Raw genomic sequence first — 12,423 nt, 5'->3', positions numbered from 1 at the left:
AGAAGTAAATAGCAAAAAAATACGCAAATACTGAGAGACTGAACTTTTAAATGATCAATGTGTCACTTAAAGCACCAGCAGTGAAATTGAAAAATTAACAGACTCAAATGAAAATGAACACAAATTATGAGACCCATTTGAATATAGCTAAGGCAGAATTAAGAATAAAGCTTACACATATGGGGGCTTGCATTAAAAACTTAGATTCGTAAGCAAATCTAATGACAGAAATAAGACAACCCTAAAAGCAGTAAGCGGCAAGAAATAATATCAGGGAAGAAAATCAATGAAATGGAGACTACAACACAGTAGATAGAACTGATAGAGTTAATCAAACAAAAGCAAACTTTCCAAGTAGACAAACAAGATTAGCAAATCTTTAGACAACCTGACCAAAAGAAAGAGTATAAAGGTCAAAAGTGATAAAATGGGGTACTAAAAGGAGGCTGCTCCAAAAGATGGCAATGAAATTCAGAGGATCACTGGGTAATATTTTGAAAGCTTATATTCCCCAAACTAGAAGATCTGAAATAAGTTATTAAATATATATACCCCAACAAAATTAAACCAAAAAGGTGTAACAGACCCATAACAAGCAATGAAATTGAAGTAGAAATGAAAACAAAATCTCCACACAAAAAGGCCCAGGATTGGATGGAGGGATTCACTGTATGACTCAACAAAGCTCTAAGAGAGATTCCACAAAGTAGAAAAGGAGAAACCACTATCAAATTCATTGCAAGAAGCCCATAATACCCCAGTACTGAAACTGGATAAGGGGACACACACACACACACACACACACACACACACACACACACACACACACACACACACACCTGAAAACTAATGAAAAACTTTTCAATGATTTTTTTGAAAACTTAATTCATGAACTTTTAAGAGGATCAGTCACCATGACAAATTTGGTTGAATCCCAGGCAAACAAGTGTAGTTTAATATACACAATACAATAAATGCTTGCAAATATTTTATTGAAAGTTTTCTTTTTATCATGGAGCTCAATCTGCACCTTTTTGTATCTTTTCTGATATTGGCATCAGAATAATAATGTCTTTGTAGAAAGAGTTTGAAAGCATTTCACCCTGAGCTATTTTGCGGAATGCAAATAAAAGTGCTTTGAAATGTGTTCACCTCATCCCGGTCAGAATGGTTATATCATCAAGCAAACAAAGAAGAAAAATACAGACATTGATGTAGATAAAGGGGAATCCTTATACATACTTGGTGGGAATGTAAAATGGTTCAGCCACTGTGGAAATCAGTCCAGAGGTTTCTGAAAATCACAAAAGTAAAACTACCAGATGATCCAGCTGTGTTACTCCTGCACATATACTAAAAGGACTTATACTAAAGAGATACTTGCACATCCATGTTCCTTGTGACTCACTTCACAAGAGCCAGGATGTGTGTAGTCCACCAAAATGTCTGTCAACTGATAAATAGATCAAGAAAATGTGCATACATATACAATGGAATTTTATTGTATAATAAGCACTAAGGAAAATGAAATCATGAATTTTTCAGGTAAATGTATGGAATTGGGAAAAATAAACTGAGCAAGATAACTCAGTCCCATAAAGTCAAACTCTACATGTCTTATTTCATGTGTGAATCCTAGCTTTGATTTTTTTAAAAGTTTTTTTTTGTTCGTTAACTTAGAATCTTTGTACAGACCTGGAATCTAGAAAGCAGACATAGAGTGGTACCAAATAAAATTTCTTTTGGCTCTCTTGTCAGTTACACACAGACCTGATAGACTAGCTGGAGCTGAAGCTGTGCTTTCTAACACCTGCTAGACATCCTTCAGCATCTGAGCTGGAGGGCAATAACCAGAGCCTCAGGTTTGCTGAAGAGTTCCTCACCAGACTCCTGAGGATAGGGGACAGCAGAAGGGTCTCCTCCCTACTCTGTCTTTAACCATTCTCTGGATTTGACTCCAGATGAAGGGGCTCAGAGAACTGCAGAAGTGTGGCAGCAGCAGGAACAATCTACTGCTTTTGTGGTAACACTTGCCTAGGATCAGGACTTCAGTTGGACCTGGCCAAAGTTGTAATCAGTTTCTTTCAGCCATAAGTATACAAGAGGGTTCAATACCTGGAGTCACACTTTTGTTCAAGACCATTTCATTATGCCCTAGCAGGAACAGGGGCTGTGGTGTTTGTTTCTGCCTCCTCACACTAATAACAGGTGTCTGAGGATAGTTTTAGGGAGTGAGGCAACAGAAGCCATTTTAATGCCCTGCAGTACCCACAGAGGGCTTACCACAACTTCCCTCATCTTTTGGTTTTCAGGTGGTGCCCTTCATTCCTTTTCATGTTAAAACAACCATCCTTTATAGTGCAAGGTATCTCGGGGTCATAGGTCATAGAGCACTCTGCTGGGCCAAATCAGGTTCACAAGGGAGCTACCCTCGAAATAAATGCAGTATATAACCTGTGGACTCTTAAAGATGGGGATATGCAAGTTTACTATGCAGATTCCAAGCTGTTAATCCAAGTGGGCTATGAAGTACATGTCTGGGTATTTTGTTTGTCCTCCTAATGCCATTATTGTTGCCCTGAATCTTTTGCTGATTGTCACAATTTTGTCATGGTCACTTATCTCAAAATGCCACTATACATTGTGGGTGCTGAGAACTGAATTCGGGTCTCTGTAAGAGCAGCAAGTTTAACAACATTAAGTCATCTCTCCAGCCATGCCTTTCAGTTTTTTGAAAATATTTTCCTTTATTTTTTAAAAATACTTGTGATGGCTGCTCTAAAGGCTTTTCATAATAACTCCAATGCTGGGCTTTCCTCAGGTTGGTGATTGTCAATTCATATTGCTTCTTTGTTTTCTGTTTCTGTGTTGACAATTAGCTTTTAACTATCAAAGTATGGTAAGTCATGAAATAAAATTATTTCCTACCCTCAAGGTTTGCTTTTTATAATTCAAGATAATACCAGGTCATATTTTATTGAGACTCTCAAAATAGTTTTGGGAAAGACTATTTTCTCTGATGTGTGAGTACCACAATTTCTGTCCTTTTACTTCATGCTTAATTAATGTTTGATGGAGATTTGCTGGAGTATTTTCAGACTGTATCTGTCCTGTCGCATTCCTTAAACACTTAACTAGACTTGCTCTGAGCTTAGCTTTCAACCCCGTTGTGAAAGGTTAAGGTCTTAGGTCTTGTCTGACTGAGAATGTGTTTTGTCAGGGCATGTGCATGAGTTTCTAAATTCTTTTGTTCACACAGTTACTTTAGCATGTCCCAAGTTTCCAAATATCTTCCTGTGAGATGCTCTTTTGTGCTTCATTTAACAAAGTGTATGTCCCCAAGCACAACCACTTGTCTTAAGCATCTGTGATTTTGTCATTGTCACTAGCTTTTATAAATTGTTCCTGCTTATTTTCCACTTTAATTCCAACTTAGGAGAAAGAAAAATGAGTTCCCTTTGTGACCCTTACCAGTATCTGCCAGACAGGATAAAGCAGATATATAGATTCACTCTAAAATATTTGTCACTAATGTTTTCCATACATACAACTTCTCTTACAGATCCTAAAACTAATAAACATCATTAAAAAACAAAAGAGAAAATGTTACTAAAAATGTGTACCACCTGATGGAATAGGAAATTATTTTTCGTCTTCTCTTGGGATCCTTTTCCTCCTACTGAGTTGCCTCATCCAGCCTTGATATGAGGGAAGGTGCCTAGTCTTACTGTAACTGGATATACCATATTTGGTTGATATCCTTGGGGAAGATTGTTCTTTTCTAAATGGAAACCGAGGAGGAGTGGATCTAGGGGAGAGGGGAGGTTGAGAAGGGTACTGGGAGAGGTGGAAGGAAGGGAAACTGTAGTAGCGTGTAATGTATGAGAGAAAAATAAATAAAAAATAACAAAAATAAAACCTTATGAATTAGAAGTTATCGCCGGGCGGTGGTGGCGCACGCCTTTAATCCCAGCACTCGGGAGGCAGAGCCAGGTGGATCTCTGTGAGTTCGAGGCCAGCCTGGGCTACCAAGTGAGTTTCAGGAAAAGGCGCAAAGCTACACAGAGAAACCCTGTCTTGAAAAACCAAAAAAAAAAAAAAAAAAAAAAAAAAAAAAAAAAAAAAAAAAAAAAAAGAAGTTATGCTGTGGGTAACATATAGTAACTGACAATGAGGGCTGAAACCCAAGAAACAATATGGAACAAATATGCTTATAAAATTGACTGTAAATTTCAAAAATAATTTTGAAAACTATGGAGATAATCAAATAACAAAACAATAATTATAGGCTCATATGTTAGGTTACCATATGAGTCTAAAATAGAATCAGGAACTAGCTGTTAATATATATGAAGGAAAAATAAAAATGAAAAAATATTTTATTTAACTTTAGGATTATTCAATAGAATGTGAACTGTCTGAAACATTGCTAAACATAAAGAACTATAGGTCTGGATGTATGCATATTTTATATGTATCTTTCACTTTTCTTGTTAATTCATTGTATTAGAAAATGAAGTAGACTGGGTATCTTCAAATATTTAAATTCAGTGATTAAATGATGTACTTTAATCATTAATGACTTATTTATACTAATATGTAAGTTACATGTAAATTTTATTCTGAATAATACAAAAATGAAGGATAATATATAGTTTTTGCCAAGCACTAATGGAGCACTTTCAAAGACTGATTAGTGTTATATCTTAATAAAAATTGGCAACATTTATAGATTGCTGTCTAGGTGAAAATTAATTGTAACTAGAAAATAACCTGGTTTAAAAACACCAAGTTATTCTTAGATCAAAGAAAATGTAAAAACTGTGATCAGTATTCCAACAGTAAGAACACAACTGTGTATTTTAAACCAAAGGTAAAAACAAAACCACAATTGGTAGCAACTTGAAAGCTCTCTCATGTTTTAATTAATAACATTTCATTGTTAATGAGAAATAAAAACAAATTCCTCAAAGAGTTATAAACAAAACACAAAGTAATTCTAAGGCATTCAGGAAGAGAGAGCTAATCAGAATTCAGGAATCAAAGAACAGGTCAATTTAACAAAGTAGACAACTATAGAAAAAGAAGACAATCATGAGACAGCTAAAAGAGAAAAAATGCACAGAAAGAATCACAAAATGAATTTAACAAAAAAGATGGATGATTCTGGGAATATGTTAGAGAATCATGTACATAGTACTGGGCTACAAATTTAAACATTGATGAAATAAATAATGGGGGAAATAAAAATGACTAAAGTTGACTAGAGAGAAACTTTTAAAAGTAAAGATAGCCATGGGGGAAAAAAAACATGAAAAATCTGAACTACAATCAAAGAACTAACATTAATGAAAATGTCATCAGGATCACATACTAGTATACTTTTGGTATAATTAAGTTGATACAACAAATATTTTTTTCCAAGATGTCATAAAAGTCTTAAAATGCTTATCTCCTTTAATGTAGTAATCCCACTTTTGCAAGAGTGTCCTAAGTAATGTTTATCTAAGATAGACGATAGAATAAACTAAACAAAAATTCCTGGGAAAAGAGATAATAGCTAAACCTTCCACAGTGGGAAATTGCTAAGTACATGTGAGAGAAAATAAAAGATTTTCAGAAATATAACTCACCATACTCTAGGGGTTTAACTTAAATTAGGTAGAACTTGAAGCAAAATTAAAGATTATAAGTAAAGACTGAGTAAAATGTTAAAAACAATGGTATTATCAAAAGTTAATTCTAGAGGAAGTAGGAGTGAGAAAGGGACCTGGGAAGGTTTGATGGGAAGAAGGGCAAGAGGGAAATGCTGTAATCACATTTTAATTTTAAAGAAAGTTTAAAAAGGTAGTCACTGAGTTGGTTAGAAAACTCCATGCCAAACTAAAAACTAAGCCTCAAAAGAGAAGATGGATAACATTTTAAAAACATGTTAAATCTTTATCTTACAAATCTCATCAATACATTCTTTTTATTACTTATTTATTTATTTATTTATTTATTTAATTGTTTGTTTGTTTATTTCTTTGGTTTTTTGAGACAGGGTTTCTCCATGTAGTTTTGGTGCCTGTCCTGTCCTGGTTCTCGCTCTGTAGACCAGGCTGGCCTCAAATTCACAGAGATCCGCCTGGCTCTGCCTCCCGAGTGCTGGGATTAAAGGCGTGTGCCACCGCTGCCCGGCTCCATCAATAAATTGTATTTTATCAACATATAATAGTATGTTTGTATTTTAAAAGCTATAAGAACAGAGTTATGTTAGAAATATATACGATCGTGTGTACATGAGTGCACGTGTGTGTGTGTGGGGGGGTAATGAGACTTGTGAAATTAATGAAAAACAAAGTTATAAAACTGAAAGTTACATAAAAATTTAATATCCCTAATATTTAAAGAGTTCTCACAAACAGTATATAAAAAGAAAAAATTATATCTTAAACTTGGATTTAGATAGAAATTCCCCTGGGTATTAGTTGCACAACACTAAAAATAAAGCATCATTTTATTAGTAGGAATGTAGTTTGCTTTTATGGTTTAGGTGTCCTTAGTGTCTTCACCTCTCTAAATCTATATCAGACCTGTCAAAGTCATGGGATCTTACATACAATCCAGTAGGACATAGTCCAAAAGAGATATTAGGAAAGGAGTTTCATTTTAATTCTGAGGGAAGAAGACTAATTGCCCTCCACCACCCTTTATTTAGTATAAGAAAATGGCTCCATTACTGGATGTAACATTGTAATACAGTGTCTTGGAATATGAGAAAATGAGGCATGGGTACTTGCTTTTTCTTCCTGCTTAAAAATAATTGTCTAGATATCATAGAAGGGACATATTTGGAAAACTGTCAACTTGCTTTGTCAGTGAGCATGCATTTGCTTTAGAAGTAAGGCAGAAAGAAGATATTAAAGATAATTGTTTTTTTTATTTAAAAACAAATTCCATGCCTTGAAAGAATGGGTTTAACCAACCAACTTGTACTTCTGTACAAGTTGTACTTGTACTTCGAAACAAAATATGAATGTCTCCAAATACATTAATTCTGTCATTTCACTTTTATTTACTATTTTAAAAGTGAATTTCTTACTGTATATTCAAAAGTCATTTGTCCAAATGAGAACTTTTAGGGTAATGAATGGGGATATGCCATTAAAAGATTAACAGAGGCATCTATGAAGAAGCTTTTGCATGTATGAGTATATGTGATTAAGGAAACTCAGAGCTATGTGTGTATCTCAGTTAGTAAGTTGCTTCCTTCCCCAGTACCCACAAAGGCCCGAGTTCCATGTCGAGGCATCCAGCAGTGTACAAACATGCATGTAATCTCAACATTTGCGAAGTAGCGGCAGGAGAACCAGAAATTCAAAGTCGTTCTTGGTTACACAGGGGGTTTGAGGTCGGCTTGACTTAGAAACCTTGTCTCAAAAAATAAAGGAAAGGGAGTAGGGAGAGACATGGAGAGGGAGGCGGCAGGGAAGGAGAGAAAGAAAAGAACAGTCCTACTTCTAAACACTGAACGTAAGTAGCTTACTGATGAAATCAATCTGATCAGTTTTCATTTCAGTATGTGTGTAATATGCTCAGCATGAACCTCAGTGATCAGAACCAACTATTTTAATTGGCTTTCTTAAATATATTTTACTTATATGGGTTATCATTTATTTTCTGTTAATAAAATCTATGGAAGAATTATTTAAGATATTATCAATACTAAAATTAGATTTTTCTGTATAGGTTAATAAACATATTGACTCTATCTTTGTTAGTACATTGTACTATGGAAACATTTCAAGTTCTCTCTCATGTAAATTATGCCAAAACAAAATTTTAGTTTGTATTTATTACTGTTATTATGAAGGGCATGTGTTCCAGGGTGTGCGTGCAGAGGTCAGAGAACAACTTTCCGTAGTCTGTTCTCTCTTTCCACTTTTATGTGGGTTCTGAGGATCAAGCAAAGGTCACAAGACTTGCATGCAAGCACCTTTACCTGGACGCACAAGAATGTCTTTTAATATTTAACATCTGCTTATTATATTCAATAAGCAGGGAATTATAATTAAATTAAGCATGGTCATTTACCATAAGGAGTTTGAGTGCTCTGGTTTTAAACTAATGATATTAACAAATTATACCTCAGTGTCCTAAACTTTTAGTATTTGTGCATACTGTTCTCCAGAATAATTTCCGAATCATTTTATGCCAAGTTTCAAAATCTATTGTGTCTGTCATTGTGAATTTGAACCTGTTATAAAATGTTATAAACTACTGAAAACTGGAAGGAAATAAAATACTCAAAACACATATTGCCTGGGTATTTTAGGTGCTTATTTATATAAAAGTTTTTCCAGAAAGAAGAAATTTGGAATTATGATTCTAATAACTTTACCAATCTGAGATTAATTAAAGGTATATAATCTCTTGCTGGCCAAAGTGTTATCACATATCCTGTTCAGTTTCACCATTAATTTGCAAAAGAAAATTAATATAAATCCCTGTGTAAACCGAAGCATTAATCTCCTAAGAGTGAAACCATGGACTAGTAGAAGAAATCGCAGTTAGTATTTATCTGACCTTGGCAGCGGAAAGTTTGTCCCAACAGGTTCTAACATAAAAGAAACAGGTGGTGTTGGTGGGGGTGGTAGAAGGTAGAGACCCGAGACACAAAACTAGAACCTGGTTTGATAGCAGCATAATTTTCAAGTACCATATACCAAAATGCTGTAAAAAACTTGGAGGCAAATGGCCTTCAGATAAAGCATGTTAATATGTTCTATGTGCAGATAGTTAATATAGGTAAAAAAGCTCTTCCAAATGAAAAGGGAAAGAACAATATTAAGGACAGCACCGGAAGCAAAGATTTACATCTGAAATAGTTACAATTATTCATGTTCATTTAAACCAGTTTATTTCAGCGGATGTCACAGATTATTGTTGTTTGGTTGTTTGAAGGAATGGTTTCATTATCTAGCTCAGGCTGACCTATAACCCACAATTCCTCCTCAGCCAGCATCCAAATGCTCGAGTCACAGACTTGCTCCATGTCCAGTGTAATATCACAGTTCTATACTAAAACATTAAATTTATCCAACATTGCCTTTCAATTTTTAATTCCTATTAGGGATAGTCTATGGCATTTGGACTGTTAGTGTGTAACTGAGCCAATGTCTTTTTTGATGTACAAATATGCTGATAATAGAATGCCGAATGATGATGGTTATAAAAGCATGAAGAATATGCTTGAATTTTTGTTTTATTCATACAGATTCAGTCTACAAAATAACATGACAAAATAGTAAGACATCTTCTTTGTCATTCTCTGTCACCATTCAATCCCAAAGCAAGCACTGTTTTTTTTTTTTTCGAGACAGGTTTTCTCTGTGCAGTTTTGGTGTCTGTATTGGATCTCAAGCACTATTTTTAAGAAATACTTTAAATTATAAAACAGATTTGAATTACTAAAAGAAAATAATATATTATTAGTAAGAGGTTTAAGTTTTCCAACACAAAGAAAGAATGATCTTAAGTATTTCAAGTGAGTTCTTACAATTATCCGTGTTAATTAATAGACCTGGGAAAAATACTGATGATCTCAATTAATTTAGAGCCTACAAGTTTACAAAGCAGCTGTCTAAAACAGAAGTGATGTGTAGACACATATATGCTTATGTGTATGCACACGTGTGCACGTGTTTAACAGCATCATTACTTAAGCATGTTTGCACACTTGCTGGTTATATAGCACATTTAAGTAGCTAAATTTTGTAGGATTTGTCGAAAATTGTAACATCATGACTTGTCTCACATGTTGAAATATCTTTATATCTGAAGATCATATTATTTAATCTCAGAAAAAGTAATTAGTGTGACATGACCAGTATGTTTCATAAAGCATTTGGATGACTTTCTGTTGCCTTTTTAAAAATTCTTTTATTTCTTGAGATTATAATAGAATTATACCATTCCTTCTTTCGATTTCCTCCCTCCAAGCTACTTGCTATTTTTCAAATTCATGCGCCCTCTGTTTCATACTGTTGTTTCATACATATATGTATGTGTATTCTGTTGCTTTTTAATTACCTAAAATCTTTTCAGAGAGTTAACTCAAGCTAATTGATGGATTATTTCTAAGGCCTCATTCCTTTCTGGTGGATATCATGCTCAGCAAAGGTTTCTTTGAATAGTTCCCATAAGGTTCATTATTTTTACTGGTCAACAACACATAGTATACAAGCTATAAATAATATTTTTCTAAAAGTATTAGATTTTTCATTTATTTATGTTTATAAGCACTTATAGCTGGAGTCAGAGTTAGGCTGGTTAAGTGATTAAAGGTAATTTTTATTATAGTAGCATGTGTTTATTTTACTCTGGAAGAATAAAATGCATGAGAAACAGATCTTATTTTTTGTTTGAAGTTATAAAGTTGAGAATTTTTTTGTTTTTTGTTTTTTTGAGACAGAGTTTCTCTGTGTAGCTTTGCGCCTTTCCTGGAACTCACTGTGTAGCTCCGGCTGGCCTGGAACTCACAGAGATCCGCCTGCCTCTGCCTCCGGGATACTGGGTTTAAAGGCGTAAGCCACCACCACGCAGCTAAAGTTGAGAATTTTTGCTCATATAAAATACCAATAACTCACTTGAGGACCATGCCACCTTCTTAAAAGGCTACACACTTATTTCCTACATGTGTTAAATTTATAGCATATCCCAGAATTATTCAGAGCAAAAGTGCTTTTGAACATTTTCTCTGGCAACTTCCCTGACCCTGTTGGGAAGAGCCCTGGAGCAAGGCAGCACAGCCAAGAGGAAAAGTGATATTTTATTTTAAAACCAAATTCTACTTTCACACTCATCTAGGTATGTGTGATATCATTACTTAATTCCTTTCCTCTTAAGAGACTGATTCAGATGAACCCATTGAGAACAGTGACTTATTCAATAAGGCACAACAAAGTCAAGATTTTGGTGTTTACATGTAAACTGGTGAGAGTTTAACAGAAGGCACAGGAGAAGAGGGAAGTTAGGAAGTGAGTTACAATGCATCTATGTGAAGTTCACCTTGAAAACTTGCCCCATGTGTCAATACAGAAAGCCATTCTTGGGTCCAGGTGCCAAGATTATGTACTTCATGGCTATTTCCACAATGTACCTGGCAAAATGTTTCATCATGTAGGTTAAAGCAGGGTGTACAATGTCTTTCTCTACTGATGGGATGTAAATTGAGTCCTGGAATGCTCAAGTGGCTGTGACAGGCATAGTTCCACCATGCTTTCCAAATTTTCTTTCTAAGCTCTCTTGAACAGACATGAATGCTAGTTAGAATCCCTTTCATATTTGAAAGTCAATCAGCCATGGCTGGCATGAGTTAGATTCTTCAGATGCTCAAAGTAAGGCACTGTCATTCCTCCAGCATTTAAATGGAGATCTGGAATAACCATGGCATGATGTTCCTTTCCAGGAAAATTTCATTAGCTTCTGGAGTGGTTGATCCATTGGCACCTTCAACAATGACCTTGACTTTGTCTGTGGGTGCATTGGATTTGATGAGAAGGATCCGTGTGTCACAGTCAGGCTCCAAGATGCTTCTTTCATAAACCTTTGGCTTGGTGGAGCTGAGAACTGATCAACGTTACAATTCAAAATTGTCTGGTGGTTCCTTTGGGTCAATTCCATCTGGATTCCATAATACTCCATCCAATTCATCAATACTCTTCTTTTCTAGCTCCATTATGAGCCTCCTTGAGATCTTTCCCAACTCATTGCCCACATAGTTCTTGGGATTTATTGTTAACACTGGTATTTACACTGCCAAATAGCATATTTAATCATTGCATGCTTGTAATTCATCAGAGAAGTCAATACTTTTACTGATCTACACTCATATTAGTGTTATAATGAATACCTCCCTAGTAGGGATAATGGTGCCGACTGTTCTGAACCTGAAGGTCTTTGATGGACTCCCAGGAGCTGTGATAATACCAGATGAAGGAGAAAGCTCATCTTCTCAGTGCAGTGCTTGATCTGGAAGATGCAGACACACACTGCTCCTCCTCCTGTTCCTCAGTGTATCAAGTCCTCATATCCTCCACCAGTTTGTTCTGCATGACACTGACGTCATGGTGGAAGAAACTCCTCTTTATTTAGAAGAGATTATAGCAATCCTTGTATTTGGTGTCCAGAGTGATTATGCTTAGGTTGTAGTAGTTTGTGGCTAAAAGAGACTAGAAACAGATAGGTGGCAAGACAAATGTGGTTAGACACCTGAGAGAAAGGAAGCTAACTAAAAATGTTAATGAAAACATATACATACAAGTAACATCATACAGACTTAGCAGGCTATAAAAATCAGGAGTTAAAGAAAAATGAAGCTATGAATTTGAAAGAGAGCAAGATGAGGTCCATGGGAGGATTTGGAGGTAGGAAAAGGAA

General features: G+C 35.2%; 1 pseudogene; it reads right to left on the bottom strand.

Annotated features, from left to right (window-relative positions):
• Window positions 1–11,073: 11,073 nt before the first annotated feature.
• On the bottom strand, window positions 11,074–11,722 carry LOC128116871 (glutamate dehydrogenase 2, mitochondrial-like; annotated as a pseudogene).
• Between the last annotated feature and the right edge of the window lie 701 nt (window positions 11,723–12,423).

This window comes from Peromyscus californicus, unplaced genomic scaffold, assembly GCF_007827085.1.
Source record: "Peromyscus californicus insignis strain IS unplaced genomic scaffold, ASM782708v3 Scaffold_10__1_contigs__length_136768540, whole genome shotgun sequence".
NCBI classification, from domain to species: Eukaryota; Metazoa; Chordata; class Mammalia; order Rodentia; family Cricetidae; genus Peromyscus; species Peromyscus californicus.
The sequence above is the reverse complement of the archived record's forward strand: the minus strand, read 5'-3'. Positions and strand labels throughout refer to the sequence as shown.